Raw genomic sequence first — 7,634 nt, forward strand, 5'->3', positions numbered from 1 at the left:
ATTTGGACACACTGGTCTGAACAGTACACTTTTTGTAATGGGCAAGCATAATACAGGCAGATGTGAATACTGTGGGCAAGAGGAAACGATAGAGCATGTCATTGTACATTGTGAGAGGTATGAGGAGGAGAGAGAACGGATGAGTGAGCAGTTCAGAAAAGAAGGAGTACAATTTGATTTGGTAGATATTTTGCAAGGGAGTTCAAATAAGTGCTATCAAATCATGTTGCTTTTTCTTAGGGTAACCAATTTGTTCTGAAGGGTATAGGATATCAGTATATGTAATGGTGTTGTTTGATCCACACTCCATGCCAGTTGGTGGCGGTAATGCACCAAAAAAGTTGTTTGCCAACCGCCAAAAAACACTATATAGAAGAAGAAGAAGTAGATGTCACTTCACTGAATTTGGATAATGTGCACAACATGTAACATGCACAAGAATCTCATGGAAAAAATCGTTTTCATCTGAATTAAGTATTTGTATTATTTGAGTTACTTATTTGTTTGTTTTCCTTTGTGTTTTATTTTCTTTTTTTATTGCTTACAGGTTTATTTGTGTTTGTATTTTTTAACATGTTCAATAAATTAATTTAAAAAAATTAATAAAGTAAGTACCTTGGTGCTTTTAAGATGGAAATCAACCCAAAAATGCTTGGCTGTGCAGCTTGTTTTTAAACTCCATTTTTGAATATTCCTGCGTGCAATTTGTAATTGCAATATTTCCTACATTGCAAAATAGTGGCTGTATTTCCAAATTATTTTGTCAGTAAAGCACTTTGGAGTCTCCTGTGGGGATATTGTATGAATGCAAGAAGGTGCTTTGTGGCACGAACTTGGGCTTGGAAGAAACACTCCATTTCCAATGCTGAAACTGAAGTTGCGAGCCGAAGGTGTCCGCGGGCGTGGAATGGATAATCATCTACTTCTTTTTACCCCCTCTCCTCCAGCTTGTAATGTTAATATCTCTTCTTTGTATTTCTGTCTGACAGAAAGAAATGATCGCATTTTCTGCTTTGAGGAGATCATCAAGACATAGATGACTATGTGAAGCTTCAAAAACTTGCATCTGGACTTTGATCTCCTTTTCCCTTTCCTCAGGATTCTCCTCCAAGATACTTTCTGTTATTTGTTTCTTTTCCCGAATCTTCATCAACAATCTTGTTTTTATTTTAAGAGACCAGGCTACCGATGTTATCAATTTATTCCATGATGAAAAGTGGGTAATTAAATTATTCACGGTGTCATATGAGTTTTTTTTCAATCACATTCACCGAAATGTTTTGTTTAATTTCCGGATCTTTTGTAGAGATTTCAGATCCGAGTTCAAGCTTTGGCCATTCTCTACTTGGCTTACTAAGAAACTTTGGCTCATTGATCCATCTCTTGTTATTAAGAAAGCAATTTGCTGTTTGTCCCCTAGAGGCTTCATCCGCAGGATTTTCCTTTGTATTAACATATCTCCATTGAGAAACATTAGTAGCTCCTAGTACAAAGGAAACTCTATTTGCAACAAATGTCATAAAACGTTTGTTTTCATTGTTAATGTATTTCAAAACCATAGTGCTATCGGTCCAGAAGGTAGATTCTTTCAGTTGAAATTGCAGTTCCTTTCTCAGCATTATGTCAATTTTAACAGCTAAGACTGCTGCTGTAAGTTCCATTCAGGGAATAATTTGCTTCAATGGTGCTACTCTGGCTTTTCCCCATTAAGAATGCAACATGCACTCTTTTGTTTACATTTTGTAGTCTTAAGTATGAAACAGTCCCATAACCACTTTCGCTGGCATCCAAAAAGTTGTGCATTTCCGATTTTACCAAAGGTTTTAGGCTTTATACACCGATCTATTTTAAACTTTGAAATTTTGTGGAGGTCTTTTAACCATTCTGTCCAACTGTGCGAGGATGTTTGAGTTATACTCTCATCCCAACCAAGTTTTTCTCTACACAGATTCTGTAAAATTAACTTGGCTAGCAGTGTAAATGGTGCAAGAAATCCCAAAGGATCATATACTGAACCAATCACAGATAAGACACCCCTTCTTGTGCATGGTCGTTCCTGAATCGACAATTTAAACTTAAACACATCCGTTTCCACGCACCAGTGCAGTCCCAGTGCCCTTTCCATTGGCAAGTTGTCTTTGTCTAAATCCAACTCCTTGCTTTCTTCCGCTCTGTCATCTGGTGGAATGCTTTCCAAAACAGCACGACTGTTGCTGACCCACTTGGTAAGTACAAATCCTCCCTTATAAAAAGCCCAGGTGGAAGTGTTGGAAAGCCCTGCTTTTTCTTAGGGTAACCAATTTGTTCGGAAGGATATAGGTTATTAGTATGTAATGGTGTTGTTTGATCCACACTCCATGCCAGTTGGTGGCACCAAAAAATTTGTTTGCCAACCGCCAAAAAACACTACATAGAAGAAGAAGTAGGAGTTGGAAAGCCCTTGCCCAGAAATGGAGACAGAGCCGCCGAGAAATGGAGGAGGGCAGTGCGAAACTAAACAGAGGAAAGTGGGGACTATTTGGAAAGTGAGGGAGATAAAACGATAAAAAGATAAAGAACTGGACAAGCTAGATGTAGGAAAAATGTTCCCAATGTTGGGCGAGTCCAGAACCAGGGGCCACAGTCTGAGAATAAAGGGGAGGCCATTTAAGACTGGGGTGAGAAAAAACGTTTTCACCCAGTTGTGAATTTGTGGAATTCCCTGCCATCGAGGGCAGTGGAGGCCAAGTCACTGGATGGATTTAAGAGAGAGCTAGATAGAGCTCTAGGGGCTAGTGGAATCAAGGGATATGGGGAGAAGGCAGGCACGGGTTATTGGTTGGGGACGATCAGTCATGACCGCAATGAATGGCGGTGCTGGCTCGAAGGGCCGAATGGCCTCCTCCTGCACCCATTTTCTATGTTTCTAAAACATTAAAGTGGTGAACGAGAGCAGCAGCGATACAGTCACACAGCACGGAAACAGAACTTTCAGCACAGCTGTTCTATGCCGACCAAGATGCCCCATCTAAGTTAGTCCTATTTGCCGCGTTTGGCCCATGCACCCCATCTAATCTCTCCCGCCCATGCACCCCATCTAATCTTTCCCGCCCATGCACCTGTCCAGATGTATTTTAAATGCCTCAAACAACCGCCATAAAGTACCCGAGGAAGCGGCGGGGGAGGGTTGTGGCTACGACTGAAACAAGGAACGTTCCCCGTAGTCTACAGAGAGGTAGGCAGAGCCTGATCCCTAACGGGTTCCCACCCGGAATCTGGAATTTGTTTTGGACCCATTCTTGCACAGATCAGTTCACTAGAAAACGAATCTATTGCGTGAATAGGAAATGTTTCAAACACGATGTAAACACAACGTGAGAGCGGGCTTTAAGACCCGGGGAGCCCGGAGCTGTGGAGCCGCCGCCGCTGCTGCTGCTGAACCCGCGGTCAATGGGGTTTTGGGCGCGAAACGGCGGCGGAACCATCCAAAGCAAAGATCTTTGATCCAAAGATCCTCTATAATCTTTGGTACCATCAATGAAAGGGGCGGGGCCCGGCTGAGGGGAGGCGGAGCTCAGCCCCGTCAATCACAGCCCTGACCAGAAAATGGATGTCATTTGTAATCGGCTGCGGGTAAATTTCATTCCCTTAAACTAAATACATCAGTGCTTCCTATCGTGAATTGTTCATTATGTTAGGCTGCACACTAATGTTACTTATACAGCAAATACTATAATGAAGAAGGGTCTCCTCCAGTGATGGAACTAGAGGGTACACTAAGGTCCGTCAGGCTGAAGGGGAGGAGGGGGATTTTTTTAATGTGCGGTCATACCCATGTAAGAGTACACGCATGCATAACTTGTTTATTGTGTATTATATGACACAGCTGCTTTCTTGCATCTCTCTCTCTCGGTGGCTCTGGCCATCGTCTGCTTCGGTGAAGGAAGCTGGTGATTGGTTACAACGCCCCTCGGAGACTGTGTCTGATTGGCCACCGAGTGACCAGCGCGTTACGTGATTGGACACAATGGCCTTGGAGACAGCGGCTGATTGGATGGGAGGGAGACCGATTTGTTGATTGGACGGGAATGTTAAGGGAACCTGTTCGGTGATTGGTCACAACGCCCCCGCAGAGACTGTGTCTGATTGGCCATGGAGTGACCAGCGCATTACGTGATTGGACACAATGCCCTTGAAGACAGCAGCTGATTGGATGGGAGGAGACCGATTTGTTGATTGGACGGGAATTTTAAGGGGAGCTGGTCGGAGATTGGACGCAACCCCCTTCGAGACAGCGCTTGATTGGCCGCCAAATAATCGGGCACAAAAACTGACAAATAGGGAAACAAAAAAAAAATCGGAATTGCAATTTAAATCTGATATAAGGTACATAGGGTGGGTATCGATTAATTCTAAACAACAGATTTAAAAAATAATCTAACCCCATTAATTAACTCAAGGTGTATTATGATGTGTTCCACAGTATGAAGTGTACAGCAAAACTTGCACTTCCAGAGTGGTCTATCATGTTGTTTCTTCAGTGGACCACCGATTTATTTTAAGAGCAAAACATAATGTGCTGGAGAACTCAGCAGGTCCAGCTGGATCAATGGATGGTCCGAAGAAGGTTCTCGACACAAAACGTCACCTATTCCTTCTCTCCAGAGATGCTGCCTCACCCGCTGAGTTACTCCAGCATCTTGTGTCTATCTATGGAGGGAATGGCTAGGCGACGTTGAGGGTCGGGTCCCTCCTTCAGGCATTTTTAAGGGGTTGGGAAAGATCAAAATTTTACGTATTTAAATATTATGTTACAAATATAACCAGTAGTGTGGGGTAAAATTCCATGAGCTACAATTGCCACATACATACCGGGGTGGAAGATTGCAACCTTCACCCTGTTTCGACTAATGCAATCAACTCGACGTGCACAAACGGAAGATCAAATAGAACAAGTTGTCCAACAACTTTAGGCTGTGCACGCCACACGAAAGAAGAAGCCACATACATACCCAAAAGTAGAAATGTAGAAAGTTACAGTGTGTAAAAAAATAGATATCTGGAAAATTGTAGACTCCTTGTACCAATCAAACGCCAAATTCAAAATTCTACATGTTGAAAATGGGCAAAGAAAAGAGTAGCATGTTCTCTAGAAAGGCTTATCCTAAAATAATTGATCGGAAGGGTGTGATTTTCAGTCAGGATGTCTGAATCATTCAGTCAGCGAGCTCGCGGTCCGGACTCCTTCTCTATTACCCTTCTACATAAAAGCAAAGTGTCAATGCCTCTTCAAGTTCTACTAATCCACCCGAAGCTACAGTTGCAGGTACAGCTGAAGAGATTTGGCGCTCTGGCAACGCTATGAATTTATATGAATTTTAAAAATCCGATAGGTTTAAATCGTTCAAAGGCTACAACCACAACGTGATAAATAACTCTAAATAAAACAGAAGCAAATAAAGGCAAACAGAAGAACTAACCTTGAAGGAGAGAGATAAAACAAAACGCATACAAATTACTAAATAATGTGGGTGTACAAAAATGCTGGAGAAACTCAGCGGGTGAGATGCTGCCTCGCCCCGCTGGGTTTCTCCACATTTTTGTTTCTACCTTCGTTTGTTCCAGCATTTGCAGTTCCTTCTTAAAATAACATGGGTGAATGCCTATACCTGCACAGCAGGAAGAAGCCTATGCTCGCGATACGGAGCCCTTAATGACAGTAAGTTTTAAGAAATTCTCCCGTGAATTTTATTCAAAGGAACGCAGCGTCATTAATACTTGGTCACAACACAATTATATTGACTGAGGAATACAGATCGATGTAAGCCTGGAGATTTTTTTAATGATAAATTTAGTTTCAGAAGCGTTGGAATGATTCAGGGCTATTTTCCCAGCGTGGAAAAGTCAAAGACGAGACGACATTGAATTTAGCACTGTAGGGGGATCTATCAAGAAAATGTGCGGGGCATGTTTTATTACACAGGGTGGTGGGTGCCTGGAACGCACTGCTGGAGTGGTGGTCGAGGCACATACGGTGGAGGCATTGCAGTCTGATGTGGGCTCTCCATAAAGACATCCTCTATGGAAAGCTGCATCTGGGAGGAGAACCATTGGCCTTCCCCAGCTACGTTACAAGGATGTCTGCAAGAGAGATATGAAGGTGCTCGACATCGATGTGGTGTCCTGGGAGAGCCTTGCAGCTGTCCGCATGAGGTGGAGAGGTACCCTGAACCAACATCTCAAAACAGAGGAAGAGAAACTGTTGAACGCAGCAGCAGACAAGTGGGGCACGCAGAATGGAGCGCAGCAACTTCAACAAACCAGAGACCACACGCAAATGTGACCTTTGCGACAGAGACTGTCACTCCCACATTGGTCTCTTCAGCCACAAGCGACGCTGCTCCAGCCGAGGTTTGTAACAAGAAGCCAACAACTAGGAAGCATCACCCATGGTCAGTCATGACCGAGGGGGGCCCACAATATTAAAGTTCTGATCTTGAGAATATCACATTTTTGAATTTTCAAGGCAGTCTGGGTGTTTATTACTATTTCCGTCACAAAGGTCAATTTTGTAATTATCTACAATTAGGTAACTAAGTAATTAAACACTTTAATTTCAGGTCATCCAAGTAAGATGTATCATGTGTTTAAGAAGGAACTTCAGATGGTGGAAAATCGAAGGTACACAAAAAAGCTGGAGAAACTCCAGCTTTTTTGTGTACCTTCGATTTTCCACCATCTGAAGTTCCTTTTTTGTGTACCTAAAATGTATCATATTTGTTTCAGTCTATAATAACTGAACATTTCATTCAGTTCTCTTATTTTTTTAAGAATGTTATGGGCTTTTATGTCAATTGGCTGTCCTTGATCACAGCTTTTGTATTAAGTTTATGGAAAAGCAAGAGGGAACAAGATGCTAATTTCTGAGTATGAAAATGATCATAACTTTTTTAATACTGAAGATATGAAAGTGAATTAGGCATCAAATTAAAGTTATTATGTGCTTTATCTGATGGGATAAATTACAGGCTTGATTTTTTAAATCTCAAAATCGTGTAACATTCCTACAGAGTGGAGCTTACTTTACTTTAGAGATACAGCATGGAAACAGGCCCTTTGGCCCACCGAGTCCACACCGATCATCGATCACCAATTTAAGCTTGTACTCTGATATACCGCTTTGCCGTGCACTCCCAACACACTTGGGGAAATTTACAGAGGGGCAATTAACCTACACACCCGAAAGTCTTTGTGATGTGGGAGGAAATCGGAGCACCAGGAGGAAACCCACGCAGTCACAAGGAGAACGAGCAAACTCTGAACAGACAGCACCCGAGGATAGGATCAAACCCAGGTCTCTGGCACTGCAAGGCAGCGGTTCAACCCGACTGCTCCACAGTAGCTCAGAAATATTAACCCTTCCCGTTCCAGATACTCTATACTGCCTACTTGCTGAATGCCAACAACATTTTCTGTTTTAGCTGGTAGTTTATGGTCAGATATACATTCCAATCTCTCATTCAACTGGAAAAACTAAAAAATACACAGATGCTGAAAATCTGAAATAAAGACATACCATTCAAGAAATGCTCAGCAGGTCGGTTAGCTTCTGTTGAGAGAGAAGCAGAGTTAATAACTCAGGTTCAACACCATTC

Source organism: Leucoraja erinacea, unplaced genomic scaffold (assembly GCF_028641065.1).
Source record: "Leucoraja erinacea ecotype New England unplaced genomic scaffold, Leri_hhj_1 Leri_93S, whole genome shotgun sequence".
In the NCBI taxonomy this organism is placed as follows: Eukaryota; Metazoa; Chordata; class Chondrichthyes; order Rajiformes; family Rajidae; genus Leucoraja; species Leucoraja erinaceus.